This window comes from Macaca nemestrina, chromosome 9, assembly GCF_043159975.1.
Source record: "Macaca nemestrina isolate mMacNem1 chromosome 9, mMacNem.hap1, whole genome shotgun sequence".
In the NCBI taxonomy this organism is placed as follows: domain Eukaryota; kingdom Metazoa; phylum Chordata; class Mammalia; order Primates; family Cercopithecidae; genus Macaca; species Macaca nemestrina.
This window is the reverse complement of record NC_092133.1, coordinates 88,724,813-88,742,177: the sequence shown is the minus strand read 5'-3', so window position 1 is coordinate 88,742,177 and position 17,365 is coordinate 88,724,813.

Here is a 17,365-nt window from a genome sequence, read left to right as displayed (position 1 = left end):
GTAGGAAGCAGGCAGTATTACCACCCAGGGGACTCGGCCTTCTGTGGCCCTGGCCAGACGTAGAATTTGGGCGAAGGCAGGGCGAGCTGACTGAGCAGCGTGTAGGTAGCTGGAGCCTGTGCATGCCAGGCAAGGCCAAGCTGGCTCAAAGAGCAACCAGCGACCTCTGGAAGAGTGTACCTGGAGCAGGTGGAGCAGCCAGCAACCTCAGCGACTCAAGGAAGTCGGGATGGCCAGGTTCCCACAGCCTGAGTGGCTGCCACCTGACGGCTGATGGAGGTGAGACCTAAGGAAAAGCAGATGGCACTAGGACCCTACCTCTACGGTAGAAAAACTGAGGTACCCTGAACGGCAGCAAATGAGGTTGGCATCTGTTCCCCCTGCTCCTGACACACCCTTGCAGAGGTGGCTGGTTGCTCTTTGAGCCAGCTTGGCCTTGCCTGGCATGCACAAGCCTCAGTGCAACTACCGTGCTAAAAATGGAACTATATAAAGGAAACAAGCATCAGGCTCAGAAGCAAGGTATGCATTGCCTTTGGGGTTTCAGTCCATGTCTCAGGGCTCCTATGGAACTGCAGCCTTGTTGGTTGCCAAGAGGCAGACCACAGGCCGTCTTGAGGAGGACTTTATGTTCAAGTGCAGAAAGCGGTCAGGATTACCACCAGGGGACTCGGCCTTCTGTGGCCCTGGCCAGACATAGACTTTGGGACTAGCTGATTTGGAGCAGCATGTAAGTAGCTGGAGCCTGTGCATGCCAGGCAAGGCCAAGCTGGCTCAAAGAGCAACCAGCCACCTCTGCAAGGGTGCACCTGCAGCAGGTGCACCATCCAGCAACCTCAGCTACTCAAGGATGCAGGAATGGCCAGGTTCCCACAACCTGAGTGGCTGCCACCTAAAGACTGATGGAGCAGAGGCCTGAGGAAAAGCAGATGATATTTTGACCCTACCTCTAGGGTAGAAAAACTAACGTACCCTGACTAGTAGCGAGTGATGTTGGTCACTCTTCCACTGGTTCCTGGCACACCCTTGCAGAGGTGGCTGGTTGCTCTTTGAGCCAGCTTGGCCTTGCCTGGCATGCACAAGCCTCAGTGCAACAACCGTGCTTCAAATGGAACCATATAGAGGAAACGAGCAGCAGGCTCAGGAGCAGGGTGAGTGCCGCCTTTGGGGTTCCAGTCCATGTCTCAGGGCTCCCATGGAACTGCAGGCTTGTTGGTTGCCAAGAGGCAGAGCACAGGCCGTCTTGAGGAGGACTTCATGTTCAAGTGCAGAAAGCAGGCAGGATTACCACCCTTGGGACTCGGCCTTCTGTGCTCCTGGCCAGACTCAGACTTTGGGACAAGCTAATTTGGAGTAGGGTGTAAGTAGCTGTGGCCTGTGCATGCTAGGCAAGGCCAAGCTGGCTCAAAGAGCAACCAGCCACCTCTGCAAGGATGCACCTGCAGCAGGTGCACCATCCAGCAGCCTCAGCTATTCGAGGACGCAGGAATGGCCTGATTCCCACGACCTGAGTGGACGCCACCTGATGGAGCAGAGGCCTGAGGAAAATCAGATGGCATGTTGAACTGTTTAATCCATCTTAAGTTAATTTTTGTATAAAGGAGATGGCACCAGTTCATGCCTCAGGGCTCGTGTGGCACTGTAGCCGAGTCCCCTGGGTGGTAATGCTGCCTGCTTTCTGCACTTGAACATAAAGTTCTCCTGAAGACGGCCCGTAGTCTACCTCTTGGCCCTACCTTTAGGGTAGAAGAACTGATGTACCATGTCCATCAGCGAGTGAGGTTGGTGGCTGGTCCACCTGCTCCTGGCACACCCTTGCAGAGGTGGCTGGTTGCTCTTTGAGCCTGCTTTGCCTTGCCTGGCATGCACAAGCCTCAGTGCAACAACCGTGCTACAAATGGAACCATATAGAGTAAACGAGCAGCAGGCTGAGGAGCAGGGTGTGTGCTGCCTTTGGGGTTCCAGTCCATGTCTCAGGGCTCCTATCGAAGTGCAGGCTTTTTGGTTGCCAAGAGGCAGAGCACAGGCCGTCTTGAGGAGGACTTCATGTTCAAGTGCAGAAAGCAGGCAGGATTACCACCCATGGGACTCGGCCTTCTGTGATCCTGGCCAGACTCGTACTTTGGGACAAGCTAATTCATAGTAGCATGTAAGTAGCTGTGGCCTGTGCATGCCAGGCAAGGCCACGCTGGCTCAAAGAGCAATCAGCCACCTCTGCAAGGGTGCATCTGGAGCAGGTGCACCATCCAGCAACCTCAGCTACTCAAGGAAGCAGGGTCCCACAGGCTGAGTGGCATCTCCTAATGACTGATGGAGAAGAGGCCAGCGGAAACGCAGATGGCACGTTGAACTGTTTAATCCTTCTTAAGTTAATTTTTGTATAAAGGAGATGGCACCAGTCCATGCTTCAGGGCTCGTATGGCACTATAGGCCACAGAAGGCCACGTCCACTGGGTGGTAATTCTGCCTGCTTTCTGCACTTGAACATAAAGTCCTCCTCAAGATGGCCTGTGGTCTGCCTCTCGGCCCTACCTTTAGGGTGGAAGAACTGATGTACCATGTCCATCAGCGAGTGAGGTTGGTGGCTGGTCCACCTGCTCCTGGCACACCCTTGCAGAGGTGGCTGGTTGCTCTTTGAGCCAGCTTGGCCTTGCCTGGCATGCACAAGCCTCAGTGCAACAACCTTGCTTCAAATGGAACCATATAGAGGAAACGAGCAGCAGGCTGAGGAGCAGGGTGTGTGCTGCCTTTGGGGTTCCAGTCCATGTCTCAGGGCTCCTATGGAACTGCAGGCTTGTTGGTTGCCAAGAGGCAGAGCACAGGCCATCTTGAGGAGGACTTTATGTTCAAGTGCAGAAAGCGGGCGGGATTACCACCCAGGGGACTCGGCCTTCTGTGGCCCTTGCCAGACTTAGACTCTGGAAAAGCTGATTTGGAGCAGTGTGTAAGTAGCTGTGGCCTGTGCATGCTAGGCAAGGCCAAGCTGGCTCAAAGAACAACCAGCCACCTCTGCAAGGGTGCACCTGCAGCAGGTGCACCATCCAGCAGCCTCAGCTATTCGAGGACGCAGGAATGGCCTGATTCCCACGACCTGAGTGGACGCCACCTGATGGAGCAGAGGCCTGAGGAAAATCAGATGGCATGTTGAACTGTTTAATCCATCTTAAGTTAATTTTTGTATAAAGGAGATGGCACCAGTTCATGCCTCAGGGCTCGTGTGGCACTGTAGCCGAGTCCCCTGGGTGGTAATGCTGCCTGCTTTCTGCACTTGAACATAAAGTTCTCCTGAAGACGGCCCGTAGTCTACCTCTTGGCCCTACCTTTAGGGTAGAAGAACTGATGTACCATGTCCATCAGCGAGTGAGGTTGGTGGCTGGTCCACCTGCTCCTGGCACACCCTTGCAGAGGTGGCTGGTTGCTCTTTGAGCCTGCTTTGCCTTGCCTGGCATGCACAAGCCTCAGTGCAACAACCGTGCTACAAATGGAACCATATAGAGGATACGAGCAGCAGGCTGAGGAGCAGGGTATGTGCTGCCTTTGGGGTTCCAGTCCACGTCTCAGGGCTCCTATCGAAGTGCAGGCTTGTTGGTTGCCAAGAGGCAGACCACAGGCCATCTTGAGGAGGACTTTATGTTGAAGTGCAGAAAGCAGGCAGGATTACCACCCATGGGACTCGGCCTTCTGTGCTCCTGGCCAGACTCAGACTTTGGGACAAGCTAATTTGGAGTAGGGTGTAAGTAGCTGGGGCCTGTGCATGCCAGGCAAGGCCAAGCTGGCTCAAAGAGCAACCAGCCACCTCTGCAGGGTGCACCTGGAGCAGGTGGGCCAGCCAGCAGCCTCAGCTACTCAAGGAAGCAGTAATGGCCAGGTTCCCACAGGCTAAGTGGCCTCCACCTAATGACTGATGGAACAGAGGGCTGAGGAAACACAGACGGCATGTTGAACTGTTTAATCCATCTTTAATTTTTGTATAAAGGAGATGGCACCAGTCCATGCCTCAGGGCTCATATGGCACTGTAGGCCACAGAAGGCCGAGTCCACTGGGTGGTAATCCTGCCTGCTTTCTGCACTTGAACATAAAGTCCTCCTCAAGACGGCCCGTGGTCTGCCTCTCGGCCCTACCTTTAGGGTAGAAGAACTGATGTACCATGTCCATCAGCAAGTGAGGTTGGTGGCTGGTCCACCTGCTCCTGGCACATCCGTGAAGAGGTGGCTGGTTGCTCTTTGAGCCAACTTGGCCTTGCCCGGCATGCGGAAGCCTCAGTTCAACAAACGTGCTGCACATGGAGCCACGTAAAGGAAATGAGCAGCAGGCTCAGGAGCAGACTGTGTGCTGCCTTTGGGGCTCCAGTCAGTGCCTCAGGTCTCGTATGGCAATGCATGCTTGTTGGTTGCCAAGAGGCGGACCACAGGCCATCTTGAGGAGCACTTCATATTCAAGCGTAGGAAGCAGGCAGTATTACCACCCAGGGGACTCGGACTTCTGTGGCCCTGGCCAGACGTAGAATTTGGGCGAAGGCAGGGCGAGCTGACTGAGCAGCGTGTAGGTAGCTGGAGCCTGTGCATGCCAGGCAAGGCCAAGCTGGCTCAAAGAGCAACCAGCGACCTCTGGAAGAGTGTACCTGGAGCAGGTGGAGCAGCCAGCAACCTCAGCGACTCAAGGAAGTCGGGATGGCCAGGTTCCCACAGCCTGAGTGGCTGCCACCTGACGGCTGATGGAGGTGAGACCTAAGGAAAAGCAGATGGCACTAGGACCCTACCTCTACGGTAGAAAAACTGAGGTACCCTGAACGGCAGCAAATGAGGTTGGCATCTGTTCCCCCTGCTCCTGACACACCCTTGCAGAGGTGGCTGGTTGCTCTTTGAGCCAGCTTGGCCTTGCCTGGCATGCACAAGCCTCAGTGCAACTACCGTGCTAAAAATGGAACTATATAAAGGAAACAAGCATCAGGCTCAGAAGCAAGGTATGCATTGCCTTTGGGGTTTCAGTCCATGTCTCAGGGCTCCTATGGAACTGCAGCCTTGTTGGTTGCCAAGAGGCAGACCACAGGCCGTCTTGAGGAGGACTTTATGTTCAAGTGCAGAAAGCGGTCAGGATTACCACCAGGGGACTCGGCCTTCTGTGGCCCTGGCCAGACATAGACTTTGGGACTAGCTGATTTGGAGCAGCATGTAAGTAGCTGGAGCCTGTGCATGCCAGGCAAGGCCAAGCTGGCTCAAAGAGCAACCAGCCACCTCTGCAAGGGTGCACCTGCAGCAGGTGCACCATCCAGCAACCTCAGCTACTCAAGGATGCAGGAATGGCCAGGTTCCCACAACCTGAGTGGCTGCCACCTAAAGACTGATGGAGCAGAGGCCTGAGGAAAAGCAGATGATATTTTGACCCTACCTCTAGGGTAGAAAAACTAACGTACCCTGACTAGTAGCGAGTGATGTTGGTCACTCTTCCACTGGTTCCTGGCACACCCTTGCAGAGGTGGCTGGTTGCTCTTTGAGCCAGCTTGGCCTTGCCTGGCATGCACAAGCCTCAGTGCAACAACCGTGCTTCAAATGGAACCATATAGAGGAAACGAGCAGCAGGCTCAGGAGCAGGGTGAGTGCCGCCTTTGGGGTTCCAGTCCATGTCTCAGGGCTCCCATGGAACTGCAGGCTTGTTGGTTGCCAAGAGGCAGAGCACAGGCCGTCTTGAGGAGGACTTCATGTTCAAGTGCAGAAAGCAGGCAGGATTACCACCCTTGGGACTCGGCCTTCTGTGCTCCTGGCCAGACTCAGACTTTGGGACAAGCTAATTTGGAGTAGGGTGTAAGTAGCTGGGGCCTGTGCATGCCAGGCAAGGCCAAGCTGGCTCAAAGAGCAACCAGCCACCTCTGCAAGGGTGCACCTGGAGCAGGTGGGCCAGCCAGCAGCCTCAGCTACTCAAGGAAGCAGTAATGGCCAGGTTCCCACAGGCTAAGTGGCCTCCACCTAATGACTGATGGAACAGAGGGCTGAGGAAACACAGACGGCATGTTGAACTGTTTAATCCATCTTTAATTTTTGTATAAAGGAGATGGCACCAGTCCATGCCTCAGGGCTCATATGGCACTGTAGGCCACAGAAGGCCGAGTCCACTGGGTGGTAATCCTGCCTGCTTTCTGCACTTGAACATAAAGTCCTCCTCAAGACGGCCCGTGGTCTGCCTCTCGGCCCTACCTTTAGGGTAGAAGAACTGATGTACCATGTCCATCAGCAAGTGAGGTTGGTGGCTGGTCCACCTGCTCCTGGCACAACCGTGAAGAGGTGGCTGGTTGCTCTTTGAGCCAACTTGGCCTTGCCCGGCATGCGGAAGCCTCAGTTCAACAAACGTGCTACACATGGAGCCACGTAAAGGAAATGAGCAGCAGGCTCAGGAGCAGACTGTGTGCTGCCTTTGGGGCTCCAGTCAGTGCCTCAGGCCTCATATGGCAATGCGTGTTGTTGGTTGCCAAGAGGCGGACCACAGGCCATCTTGAGGAGCACTTCATATTCAAGTGTAGGAAGCAGGCAGTATTACCACCCAGGGGACTCGGCCTTCTGTGGCCCTGGCCAGACGTAGAATTTGGGCGAAGGCAGGGCGAGCTGACTGAGCAGCGTGTAGGTAGCTGGAGCCTGTGCATGCCAGGCAAGGCCAAGCTGGCTCAAAGAGCAACCAGCGACCTCTGGAAGAGTGTACCTGGAGCAGGTGGAGCAGCCAGCAACCTCAGCGACTCAAGGAAGCCGGGATGGCCAGGTTCCCACAGCCTGAGTGGCTGCCACCTGACGGCTGATGGAGGTGAGACCTAAGGAAAAGCAGATGGCACTAGGACCCTACCTCTACGGTAGAAAAACTGAGGTACCCTGAACGGCAGCAAATGAGGTTGGCATCTGTTCCCCCTGCTCCTGACACACCCTTGCAGAGGTGGCTGGTTGCTCTTTGAGCCAGCTTGGCCTTGCCTGGCATGCACAAGCCTCAGTGCAACTACCGTGCTACAAATGGAACTATATATAGGAAACAAGCATCAGGCTCAGAAGCAAGGTATGCATTGCCTTTGGGGTTTCAGTCCATGTCTCAGGGCTCCTATGGAACTGCAGCCTTGTTGGTTGCCAAGAGGCAGAGCACAGGCCGTCTTGAGGAGGACTTTATGTTCAAGTGCAGAAAGCGGGCAGGATTACCACCAGGGGACTCGGCCTTCTGTGGCTCTGGCCAGACATAGACTTGGGGACAAGCTGATTTGGAGCAGCATGTAAGTAGCTGGAGCCTGTGCATGCCAGGCAAGGCCAAGCTGGCTCAAAGAGCAACCAGCCACCTCTGCAAGGGTGCACCAGCAGCAGGTGCACCATCCAGCAACCTCAGCTACTCAAGGATGCAGGAATGGCCAGGTTCCCACGACCTGAGTGGCTGTCACCTAAAGACTGATGGAGCAGAGGCCTGAGGAAAAGCAGATGATATTTTGATCCTACCTCTAGGGTAGAAAAGCTAACGTACCCTGACTAGTAGCGAGTGATGTTGGTCACTCTTCCACTGGTTCCTGGCACACCCTTGCAGAGGTGGCTGGTTGCTCTTTGAGCCAGCTTGGCCTTGCCTGGCATGCACAAGCCTCAGTGCAACAACCGTGCTTCAAATGGAACCATATAGAGGAAACGAGCAGCAGGCTGAGGAGCAGGGTGTGTGCTGCCTTTGGGGTTCCAGTCCACATCTCAGGGCTCCTATGGAAGCGCAGACTTCGTGGTTGCCAAGAGGCAGAGCACAGGCCCTCTTGAGGAGGACTTTATGTTCAAGTGCAGAAAGCGGTGGGATTACCACCCAGGGGACTCGGCCTTCTGTGGCCCTTGCCAGACTTAGACTCTGGTAAAGCTGATTTGGAGCAGTGTGTAAGTAGCTGTGACCTGTGCATGCTAGGCAAGGCCAAGCTGGCTCAAAGAGCAACCAGCCACCTCTGCAAGGATGCACCTGCAGCAGGTGCACCATCCAGCAGCCTCAGCTACTCGAGGACGCAGGAATGGCCTGATTCCCACGACCTGAGTGGACGCCACCTGATGGAGCAGAGGCCTGAGGAAAATCAGATGGCATGTTGAACTGTTTAATCCATCTTAAGTTAATTTTTGTATAAAGGAGATGGCACAGTTCATGCCTCAGGGCTCGTGTGGCACTGTAGCCACAGAAGGCCGAGTCCCCTGGGTGGTAGTGCTGCCTGCTTTCTGCACTTGAACATAAAGTTCTCCTGAAGACGGCCCATAGTCTACCTCTTGGCCCTACCTTTAGGGTAGAAGAACTGATGTACCATGTCCATCAGCGAGTGAGGTTGGTGGCTGGTCCACCTGCTCCTGGCACACCCTTGCAGAGGTGGCTGTTGCTCTTTGAGCCTGCTTTGCCTTGCCTGGCATGCACAAGCCTCAGTGCAACAACCGTGCTACAAATGGAACCATATAGAGGGAACGAGCAGCAGGCTCAGGAGCAGGGTGTGTGTTGCCTTTGTGTGTTCCAGTCCATGTCTCAGGGCTCCTATGGAACTGCAGGCTTGTTGGTTGCCAAGAGGCAGAGCACAGGCCGTCCTGAGGAGGACTTCATGTTCAAGTGCAGAAAGCAGGCAGGATTACCACCCATGGGACTCGGCCTTCTGTGATCCTGGCCAGACTCGTACTTTGGGACAAACTAATTCGTAGTAGCATGTAAGTAGCTGGGGCCTCTGTATGCCAGGGAAGGCCAAGCTGGCTCCAAGAGCAATCAGCCAACTTTGCAAGGGTGCATCTGGAGCAGGTGCACCATCCAGCAACCTCAGCTACTCAAGGAAGCAGTGATGGCCAGGTTCCCACAGGCTGAGTGGCTTCTCCTAATGACTGATGGAGAAGAGGCCAGAGGAAACGCAGATGGCACGTTGAACTGTTTAATCCATCTTAAGTTAATTTTTGTATAAAGGAGATGGCACCATTCCATGCCTCAGGGCTCATGTGACACTGTAGGCCACAGAAGGCCACGTCTACTGGGTGGTAATTCTGCCTGCTTTCTGCACTTGAACATAAAGTCCTCCTCAAGATGGCCTGTGGTCTGCCTCTCGGCCCTACCTTTAGCGTGGAAGAACTGATGTACCATGTCCATCAGCGAGTGAGGGTGGTGGCTGGTGCACCTTCTCCTGGCACACCCTTGCAGAGATGGCTGGTTGCTCTTTGAGCTTGCTTGGCCTTGCCTGACACGCACAAGCCTCAGTACAACAACCGTGCTTCAAATGGAACCATATAGAGGAAATGAGCAGCAGGCTGAGGAGCAGGGTATGTGCTGCCTTTGAGTTTCCAGTCCATGTCTCGGGACTCCTATGGAAGTGCAGACTTCTTGGTTTCCAAGAGGCAGACCACAGGCCGTCCTGAGGAGGACTTCATGTTCAAGTGCAGAAAGCAGGCAGGATTACCACCCAGGGGACTCGGCCTTCTGTGGCCCTTGCCAGACTTAGACTCTGGGAAAAGCTGATTTGGAGCAACATGTAAGTAGCTGGGGCCTGTGCATGTCAGGCTAGGCCAAGCTGGCTCAAAGAGCAACCAGCCACCTCTGCAAGGGTGCACCTGGAGCAGGTGCACCATCCAGCAACCTCAGCTACACAAGGAAGCAGGGATGGCCTGATTCCCACAACCTGAGTGTCTGCCACCTAATGGTTGATGGAGCAGAGGCCTGAGGAAAAGCAGATTGCATGTTGAACCGTTTAATCCATCTTAAGTTCATTTTGTGTAAAGGAGATGGCACCAGTCCATGCCTCAGGGCTCATGTGGCACTGTAGGCCACAGAAGGCCCAGTCCACTGGGTGGTAATCCTCCCTGGTTTCTGCACGTGAACATAAAGTCCTCCTCAAAATGGCCTGTGGTCTGCCTTTCGGCCCTACCTTTAGGGTAGAAGAACTGATGTACCATGTCCATCAGCGAGTGAGGTTGGTGGCTCTTCCACCTGCTCCTGGCACACCCTTGCAGAGGTGGCTGGTTGCTCTTTGAGCCTGCTTGGCCTTGCCCGACACGCACAAGCCTCAGTGCAACTACCTTGCTACAAATGGAACCATATAGAGGAAACAAGCAGCAGGCTGAGGAGCAGGGTATGCGCTGCCTTTGGGGCTCCAGTCAGTGCATCAGGCCTTGTATGGCAATGCGTGCTTGTTGGTTGCCAAGAGGTGGACCACAGACCGTCTTGAGGAGGGCTTTATGTTCAAGTGCAGAAAGCAGGTGGGATTACCACCCATGGGACTCGACCTTCTGTGGTCCTGACCAGACTCAGACTTTGGGACAAGCTAATTCGGAGTAGGGTGTAAGTAGCTGGGGCCTGTGCATGCCAGGCAAGGCCAAGCCGGCTCAAAGAGCAACCAGCCACCTCTGCAAGGGTGCACCTGGAGCAGGTGGGCCAGCCAGCAACCTCAGCTACTCAAGGAAGCAGTGATGGCCAGGTTCCCAGAGGCTGAGTGGCTTCCACCTAATGACTGATGGAACAGAGGCCTGAGGAAATGCAGACGGTACGTTGAACTGTTTAATCCATCTTAAGTTAATTTTTGTATAAAGGAGATGGCACCAGTCCATGCCTCAGGGCTCGTGTGGCACTGTAGGCTACAGAAGGCCGAGTCCACTGGGAGGTAATCCTGCCTGCTTTCCGCACTTGAACATAAAGTCCTCCTCAAGATGGCCTGTGGTCTGCCTCTCGGCCCTACCTTTAGGGTGGAAGAACTGATGTACCATGTCCATCAGCGAGTGAGGTTGGTGGCTGGTCCACCTGCTCCTGGCACACCCTTGCAGAGGTGGCTGGTTGCTCTTTGAGCCAGCTTGGCCTTGCCTGGCATGCACAAGCCTCAGTGCAACAACCTTGCTTCAAATGGAACCATATAGAGGAAACGAGCAGCAGGCTGAGAAGCAGGGTGTGTGCTGCCTTTGGGGTTCCAGTCCATGTCTCAGGGCTCCTATGGAACTGCAGACTTGTTGGTTGCCAAGAGGCAGAGCACATGCCCTCTTGAGGAGGACTTTATGTTCAAGTGCAGAAAGCGGGCAGGATTACCACCCATGGGACTCGGCCTTCTGTGGCCCTTGCCAGACTTAGACTCTGGAAAAGCTGATTTGGAGCAGTGTGTAAGTAGCTGTGGCCTGTGCATGCCAGGCGAGGCCAAGCTGGCTCAAAGAGCAACCAGCCACCTCTGCAAGGGTGCACCTGCAGCAGGTGCACCATCCAGCAGCCTCAGCTACTCAAGGACGCAGGAATGGCCTGATTCCCACAACCTGAGTGGAAGCCACCAGATGGAGCAGAGGCCTGAGGAAAATCAGATGGCATGTTGAACTGTTTAATCCATCTTAAGTTAATTTTTGTATAAAGGAGATGGCACCAGTTCATTCCTCAGGGCTCGTGTGGCCCTGTAGCCACAGAAGGCCGAGTCCCCTGGGTGGTAATGCTGCCTTCTTTCTGCACTTGAACATAAAGTTCTCCTGAAGACGGCCCATAGTCTACCTCTTGGCCCTACCTTTAGGGTAGAAGAACTGATGTACCATGTCCATCAGCGAGTGAGGTTGGTGGCTGCTCCACCTGTTCGTGGCACACCCTTGCAGAGGTGGCTGGTTGCTCTTTGAGTCTGCTTGGCCTTGCCTGACACGCACAAGCCTCAGTGCAACAACCGTGCTACAAATGGAACCATATAGAGGAAACGAGCAGCAGGCTCAGGAGCAGGGTGAGTGCTGCCTTTGGGGTTCCAGTCCACGTCTCAGGGCTCCTATCGAAGTGCAGGCTTGTTGGTTGCCAAGAGGCAGACCACAGGCCGTCTTGAGGAGGACTTTATGTTGAAGTGCAGAAAGCAGGCAGGATTACCACCCATGGGACTCGGCCTTCTGTGGTCCTGGCCTGACTCAGACTTTGGGACAAGCTAATTTGGAGTAGGGTGTAAGTAGCTGGGGCCTGTGCATGCCAGGCAAGGCCAAGCTGGCTCAAAGAGCAACCAGCCGCCTCTGCAAGGGTGCACCTGGAGCAGGTGGGCCAGCCAGCAGCCTCAGCTACTCAAGGAAGCAGTAATGGCCAGGTTCCCACAGGCTAAGTGGCCTCCACCTAATGACTGATGGAACAGAGGGCTGAGGAAACACAGACGGCATGTTGAACTGTTTAATCCATCTTTAATTTTTGTATAAAGGAGATGGCACCAGTCCATGCCTCAGGGCTCATATGGCACTGTAGGCCACAGAAGGCCGAGTCCACTGGGTGGTAATCCTGCCTGCTTTCTGCACTTGAACATAAAGTCCTCCTCAAGACGGCCCGTGGTCTGCCTCTCGGCCCTACCTTTAGGGTAGAAGAACTGATGTACCATGTCCATCAGCAAGTGAGGTTGGTGGCTGGTCCACCTGCTCCTGGCACAACCGTGAAGAGGTGGCTGGTTGCTCTTTGAGCCAACTTGGCCTTGCCCGGCATGCGGAAGCCTCAGTTCAACAAACGTGCTACACATGGAGCCACGTAAAGGAAATGAGCAGCAGGCTCAGGAGCAGACTGTGTGCTGCCTTTGGGGCTCCAGTCAGTGCCTCAGGCCTCATATGGCAATGCGTGCTTGTTGGTTGCCAAGAGGCGGACCACAGGCCATCTTGAGGAGCACTTCATATTCAAGCGTAGGAAGCAGGCAGTATTACCACCCAGGGGACTCGGCCTTCTGTGGCCCTGGCCAGACGTAGAATTTGGGCGAAGGCAGGGCAAGCTGACTGAGCAGCGTGTAGGTAGCTGGAGCCTGTGCATGCCAGGCAAGGCCAAGCTGGCTCAAAGAGCAACCAGCGACCTCTGGAAGAGTGTACCTGGAGCAGGTGGAGCAGCCAGCAACCTCAGCGACTCAAGGAAGCCGGGATGGCCAGGTTCCCACAGCCTGAGTGGCTGCCACCTGACGGCTGATGGAGGTGAGACCTAAGGAAAAGCAGATGGCACTAGGACCCTACCTCTACGGTAGAAAAACTGAGGTACCCTGAACGGCAGCAAATGAGGTTGGCATCTGTTCCCCCTGCTCCTGACACACCCTTGCAGAGGTGGCTGGTTGCTCTTTGAGCCAGCTTGGCCTTGCCTGGCATGCACAAGCCTCAGTGCAACTACCGTGCTAAAAATGGAACTATATATAGCAAACGAGCATCAGGCTCAGAAGCAAGGTATGCGTTGCCTTTGGGGTTTCAGTCCATGTCTCAGGGCTCCTATGGAACTGCAGCCTTGTTGGTTGCCAAGAGGCAGACCACAGGCCGTCTTGAGGAGGACTTTATGTTCAAGTGCAGAAAGCGGTCAGGATTACCACCAGGGGACTCGGCCTTCTGTGGCCCTGGCCAGACATAGACTTTGGGACTAGCTGATTTGGAGCAGCATGTAAGTAGCTGGAGCCTGTGCATGCCAGGCAAGGCCAAGCTGGCTCAAAGAGCAACCAGCCACCTCTGCAAGGGTGCACCTGCAGCAGGTGCACTATCCAGCAACCTCAGCTACTCAAGGATGCAGGAATGGCCAGGTTCCCACAACCTGAGTGGCTGTCACCTAAAGACTGATGGAGCAGAGGCCTGAGGAAAAGCGGATGATATTTTGACCCTACCTCTAGGGTAGAAAACTAACGTACCCTGACTAGTAGCGAGTGATGTTGGTCACTCTTCCACTGGTTCCTGGCACACCCTTGCAGAGGTGGCTGGTTGCTCTTTGAGCCAGCTTGGCCTTGCCTGGCATGCACAAGCCTCAGTGCAACAACTGTGCTTAAATGGAACCATGTACAGGAAGTGAGCAACAGGTTGAGGAGCAGGGTGTGTGCTGCCTTTTATGTTCTGGTTTATTCCTTAGGTCTCCTATGACACTTCAGGCCTCTTGGTTGCCAAGAGGCAGACCATGGACCATCTTGAAGAGGACTTTACGTTCAAGTGCAGAAAGCAGCCAGGATTACCACCCCGGGGACTTGGCCTTCTGTGGCCTTGGCCAGAGTTGGAATTTTGGCCAAAACAGGTCAAGCTGACTCTGCAGCGTGTAGGTAGCCGGGGCCTGTGCATGGCAGGCAAGGCCCCACTGTCTCAAAGAGCAACAAGCCACCTCTGCAAGGGTGCGCCTGGAGCAAGTGGTCAGCCACCAACCTCAGGCAGTCAAGGAAGCAGGAATTGCCAGGTTCCTACAGCCTGGAGGCTGCCTCCTGATGGCTGATTTAGCAGAGGCCTCAGGAAAAGCAGATAGCACTGGGGCCCTGCCTGTAGGGCAGAAGAACTGATGTACCCCGCCTGGGAGCGCGTGAGGTTGTTGACTCTTCCACCGACTCCTGGCACACCCTTGCAGAAGTGGCTGGTTGCTCTTTGAGGCAACTTGGCCCTGCCCGGCATGCAGAAGCCTCAGTGCAGCAACTGTGCTACAAATGGAGCCATGTAGAGGAAACGAACAGCAGGCTCAGGAACAGGGTATGCGCTGCCTTTGTGGCTCCAGTCAGTGCCTCAGGGCTCGTATTGCAATGCGTGCTTGTTGGTTGCCAAGAGGCAGACCACAGGCCGTCTTGAGTAGGACTTTGTGTTCAAGTGCAGAAAGCAGGCAGGATTACCACCCAGGGGACTCCGCCTTCTGTGGCCCTGGCCAGACGTAGAATTTGGGACAAGCTGACTCAGAGCAGCCTGTAAGTTACTGGGGCCTGTGCATACCAGGCAAGGCCAAGCTGGCTCAAATAGCAACCAGACACCTCTGCAAGGGTGTGCCTGGAGCAGGTGGGCCAGCCACCAACCTCACCCACTCAAGGAAGCAGGAATGTTGAGATTCCCACAGTCTGAGTGGCTGCCACCTAATGGCTGATGCAGCAGAGGCCTGAGGAAATGCAGATGGCACGTTGAACTGTTTAATTCATCTTAATTTTTGTATAAAGCAGATGGCACCAGGGGCTCATGTGGCACTGTGGGCCACAGAAGGCCGAGTCCCCTGGGTGGTAATCCTGCCTGCTTTCTGCACTTGAACATAAAGTCCTCCTCAAGACGGTCCGTGGTTTTAGGGTAGAAGAACTGATGTACCATGTCCATCAGTGACTGAGGTTGGTGGCTGCTCCACCTGCTCCTGGCACACCCTTGCAGAGGTGGCTGGTTGCTCTTTGAGCTTCCTTGGCCTTGCCTGACATGCACAAGCCTCAGTGCAACAACCGTGCTACATATAGAACCATATAGAGGAAAGGAGTAACAGGCTGAGGAGCAGGGTATGTGCTGCCTTTGGGGTTCCAGTCCACGTCTCAGGGCTCCTATGGAAGCACAGGCTTCTTGGTTGCCAAGAGGCAGAGCACAGGCCATCTTGAGGAGGACTTCATGTTCAAGTGCAGAAAGCAGGCAGGATTACCACCCATGGGACTCGGCCTTCTGTGGTCCTGGCCAGACTCAGACTTTGGGACAAGCTAATTCGGAGTAGGGTGTAAGTAGCTGGGGCCTGTGCATGCCAGGCAAGGCCAAGCCGGCTCAAAGAGCAACCAGCCACCTCTGCAAGGGTGCACCTGGAGCAGGTGCACCATCCAGCAGCCTCAGCTACTCAAGGAAGCAGGGTCCCACAGGCTGAGTGGCTTCTCCTAATGACTGATGGAGAAGAGGCCAGAAGAAACGCAGATGGCACGTTGAACTGTTTAATCCATCTTAAGTTAATTTTTGTATAAAGGAGATGGCACCAGTCCATGCCTCAGGGCTCGTGTGGCACTGTAGCCACAGAAGGCCGAGTCCCCTGGGTGGTGATCCTGCCTGCTTTCTGCACTTGAACATAAAGTCCTCCTCAAGATGGCCTGTGGTCTGCCTCTCGGCCCTACCTTTAGGGAAGAAGAACTGATGTACCATGTCCATCAGCGAGTGAGGTTGGTGCCTGGTCCACCTGCTCCTGGCACACCCTTGCAGAGGTGACTGGTTGCTCTTTGAGCTTGCTTGGCCTTGCCCGGCATGCAGAAGCCTCAGTGCAACAACCGTGCTACAAATGGAGCCACCCAGAAAATGAGCAGCAGGCTCAGGAGCAGGGTGTGTGCTGCCTTTCGTGCTCCAGTCCATGCCTCAAGGCTTCTATGGCACTGCGGTCTTGCTGGTTGCCAAAAGGCAGACCACAGGCCGTCTTGAGGAGGACTTTATGTTCAAGTGCAGAAAGCAGACAGGATTACCACCCATGGGCCTCGGCCTTCTGTGGCCCTGGACTGACTTAGAATTTGGTACAAGGCAGGACAAGCTCACTCGGAGCAGTGTGTCGGTGGCTGGGGCCTGTGCATTGCAGGCAAAGCCGAGGTGGCTCAAGGAGCAATCAGCCACTTCTGCTAGGGTGGGCCTGGGGTCCGGAGGGTGGTGGACCTCTGTGGGGCCTGCAAGCCTGTATTTTCCTTCTGCAGTGCCTGAGCAGAGGTTTCCCGAGAGGCTCTGCCTCTGCAGCATGCTTCTTCCTGGAAACAGTGGGAGGTGGTTTTCCAGGGTGGAAGCCTCACCAGTGGTTAAGCACTGTCTTCTTGATGCTGACCTCGTGATAGTGAGTTCTCATGAGATCTGGTTTTATAGCAGGTTGTGGCACCTTCTTCCTCTCAGTCTGCTCCTTCTCCTGCCACGTGAAACATCTCCTTGCCCCTTGGCCTTCTGGTGTGATCAGGAGGCACCTGAGTCCTCCCGGAAGCAGAAGCCACTGTGTTTCCTTTGCAGCCTGCAGAACCGTGAACCCATTAAACTTTCTTTATGATCATACAGACAGTACTGTGAACTCAAGCCATGAAATGCCTTCAAGGCCTTTTCCCCATTGTCTTGGCAATCAGTGCTCAGCTTCTTTTCATGCAAATATCTGAAGCCTGCGTGAATTTTTTCCCTGAAATTGGACTTTTCTTTTACCACATTGCCAGGCTGTGACAAAGATAGCTGACAGTGTAGAAGCAGGTTCAGAAGTGGATAAAAGACAAAGGTCGGGAGAGTTGGGAGAGCTTAGAAGACATCAAGGTGAGGAAAAGTTTGGAGCACTGTAGAGAATTGTGAAATGCTTGTGATGAGAAGGCTGACAGAAGGATGGACAGTGAAGGCCAGACTTAAAAGGTCTCAGATGAAAATGAGGAATTTCCTGTGAACAAGAGCCAAGGTTCCATTTGATTGGCCTAACAGAGAACGTGGCTGCACAGTGACCCTGCCCTGGAGATCTGTGAAACTATGAACTTGGGGGTGATGATTTAGGATGTATCTTGTGGAATGAACATCTAGGCAGCATAGCTCAAGAGGTGTCCTGTCTGCGATGAGCAGCCTGTGTTATGTGTGAGCCTAAGGAATGACCTTAAGTTGGAACTTCTATTTAAACGAGAAGCAGAGCTCAAAAGTTTGGAACATTTGCATCCTGGCCAAGTGGTCAAAAAGAAATCCTATTTTCTTTTTGAAAATAGGATAGCTAACAGCTAATAGCTAATAAAATAGAAAATAGCTA